General features: G+C 42.8%; 1 pseudogene; it reads left to right on the top strand.

The window, feature by feature from the left end:
• The first annotated feature begins 1214 nt into the window (after window positions 1–1214).
• On the top strand, window positions 1215–2176 carry LOC115311337 (annotated as a pseudogene).
• Window positions 2177–3263: the final 1087 nt, after the last annotated feature.

Raw genomic sequence — 3263 nt, forward strand, 5'->3', positions numbered from 1 at the left:
ACCGAAATGAAGTACTGGTTTGTCCTATATAATCCATGTTACATAGTTTACAGCGTAAAAGATAAATAACGTTACGCGTACCGCAGTTGAGGTTTCCAGTGATTTTGAAAGAGAAGCCAGAGTTCGCGCTAGTGACAAGATTGGTGGTTTCGACATATTCACAAATTTCACACCTGGGCGTCTGGCAAGGTCTACAACCAGAAACGTCAGAAGTTCTATTTTTCGAGCGCACCAATATGTCCTTAAGGTTTCTATCTCGTCGATATACCACGCGTGGTGATACCGGAAAAAGGGTGCGTAGTTTATCGCTTTGCTGCAAAATACTGTGATGTTTCCTGAGAATATTGTTTAAATTTGGAAGGCGGGTTGAATATGTAACCACCAGGTTTGCGTGCTCGTTTTGTGACATTTTGGGTTGGGGTTGATTGATGATTTGCTCTCGTTCGAGAGCACGTGCTTTTTCAATGGCCTTATCGACAATGGCTGGTGGATAATCTGCTTGGATAGCACGAGTTTCAGATTGCTGGCGTTGCGTTCGAATTCATCTAAACTGGAGCATATTCTCCGGAATCTGTGAGCTTGAGAAAAGGGAAAGGAAAAGGGAAGCGTAGCTTATTTAGTAGCACTAGCGCCTGCCATCGTGAGCTCGTTCCACGCCTCTCGTGAACATCCTCGTGAGCGTGCGTCCCGTGGGTAATCCTTCCGCTGCGTTAAATTCTTGGGCGCGTAAACATCATTCAAATATGACATAAATACTTCATAAAAAAACCGCCACGGCACCCTTGCGCTGTCTAGATCTCCGATCTGGAAGCGGTGTTAATCCCGAACACATCCTCATTGCTACTTTTGTGTGCGCTCCGGTTGCTCGGGGGGTGATTGTGCTTAGGAGCTGTAACAAAGACTGTGCCAAATACTACAAATCAATTTATTTCGTTTTATTGATTTGGATTAACATTGTTTATAATTACTAATTTCAAAGATTTACGATAATTTTTTTTGCTCCTGTTCTGAATATTTTTGAATACCCTTCATAGTAACTCTTCCTCTTCCACACGAACATCAACAAGAAGAAGAGGACATTTCACAACCATTCACCCTGAAGAAAAGCGGTCCCCGCTTGAAACGTCGGTGTAGTAAAGAAAGGCCTTTCCTGGATCTCCTCCACTTTCGTTATATATATATATATATATATATATACATTGGGAAGCTTTGCAGCGATGAGGTGGCTCATGTTTTTCGTCTTGCCGCAGGTTAATAGCCGTAAACCTTGCCACTGTTTTAGGCCGAATTATGTTTGCCTAGTTGTGCTTCCATGCCCTGGAGCTTTTATTGAATCTTTTAGAGCGTGTATTGAATATTTTGGAGCTTTGTTGCTTTTGTTGTCAGGGGATGCAGAGAAGAACCCAGGCCCTATGAGCAAGCAACAAGAGGATGAATTCCTTGCGCTTGTGCAGACGGTCGCAAAACTTCAGAGTAGTCTTGCTCTTCTGCAACGGAGAGGTAAACCTACAAACACAGAAAAATATAGAAAGCGAAAAATCTGCTTCCGCTCTAGAAGAACGCGTTAACAACCTAACAACCGAACTCGATTTACTAAAGCAGAAGGAAATCAGTAGCGTCACACCTACCGAACCTCAGCTTACTACAGCTCTAAACAAACTTTCGCAGCTGAAAACTCGTTGTGACGACGCAGAGGGCAGATCCCGTCGTAACAACCTTCTATTTTTTGGCGTCACTGACACCGATAGGGAAACGTGGGCCCAGTCCGAGGGCTTGGTAACCGGCCTGTGTTCCAGAAACCTATGCGTGAATATCGAATCAAGCAAAATTGAAAGAGAGCACCACTTGGGAGCGTTCAATTAACAGAAATGTCGCCCTATAATTGTGAAGTTTTCATCATTAAAGGATAAAGAGGGCATTCTTTCGTCGGCATTTAAGCTCAAAGGGACACGTGTAGCCATCAGTGTAGCCATCAGCTGAACCAACTAGCTCAGCTCAAGCCTATTCCATCAGTGAAGATATTCCCATTTCTGTCCGACTTGCGCGCCGTCACCTTCTTGATTTTGTCAAGCCTAAAGGCACGACTTACAAGCTGCGTCACGATAAGCTGTTGTTAGATAATAAGTGTTATGTATACGACGCCGCTTTTGGTGCCGTGAAGGAAAAAAGTGTATAGCAATGCCAGCGTTCATTTTGTTTTTCGTCACCCAATCAACCTGCAAAACGCCGTGACATCTGTAACAAACCTTCTTATCATTCTATTTTATTTACTAACATTAGAAGCTTGATACCAAAACGAGATGATGTGATTTCCTTGGTTGAGGCATGCAACGCAGATTTCCTTGTGCTTACTGAGACGTGGCTAAGCCCCGATATATCCGATACTGAACTTTTTCCTTTGTGTCCAAACTTTCGTGTGTATAGGTGTGATAGGTCCGCTAGGAGGGGGGGGGGGGGGGAGGTGTGCTTTTAGCTATAAAAAATTAAATTCCCTCCCGGGTTATGCCGATTCTTACCGACTTGGAAGTGGTATGTGTGTACGTTGCTACGACACCTCCCGTAATAGTGGCTCTGTGCTATAGACTGCCAGATGGTGATAAAGAATTTGTTAACAAGCTACATAAGTGTCTTTCTGAAATCACAACTAAATACTCTAACGCCTTTGTTACTCTCTTTGGTGATTTCAATTACCCGAAAATTGACTGGTCTGCCCTCTCTTCTAGTCGCGCATTGTCTCAAGAATTTATACACTTTTGTTTATATTTCAACTTTTCAAATCTTATCACTCAGCCTACTAGGATTACTAATCACTGTAGCAATATACTCGACTTATGCTTAAGCCAAGACCCCTCACTCTTCAGTAACATCACATACTTACCCGGCATTAGTTACCATCTCGTCATCGATTTAACTCTCTCTCTCTCTCTCTCTGCTCTTCGTAGATCACATTACTGTAAATTCATTCGCAATTACGCGAGAGCTGATTACGCATCAATCAACTCGAACCTCGAAGATTTTTATCATACTTTCTCAGTTGACTTCTGGGAAAGAACGGTTAATGAAAACTGGACTCTATTCAAAGATAAAATGATCTACCTAATCGAACGCTTTATTCCACTGACCCGTATTATATCTGATAACACTAACCCTTGGTACAATAAAACAATTCATAGTCAATCCAATAGGAAAAAAAGACTCTTTAAGCAGACTACTGCTGTCAACACTACGGCTTCTTGGAACGCCTACTACGAATGCGCTAGGGC

This window comes from Ixodes scapularis, unplaced genomic scaffold (assembly GCF_016920785.2).
Source record: "Ixodes scapularis isolate PalLabHiFi unplaced genomic scaffold, ASM1692078v2 PGA_scaffold4__175_contigs__length_147842914, whole genome shotgun sequence".
NCBI lineage: Eukaryota > Metazoa > Arthropoda > Arachnida > Ixodida > Ixodidae > Ixodes > Ixodes scapularis.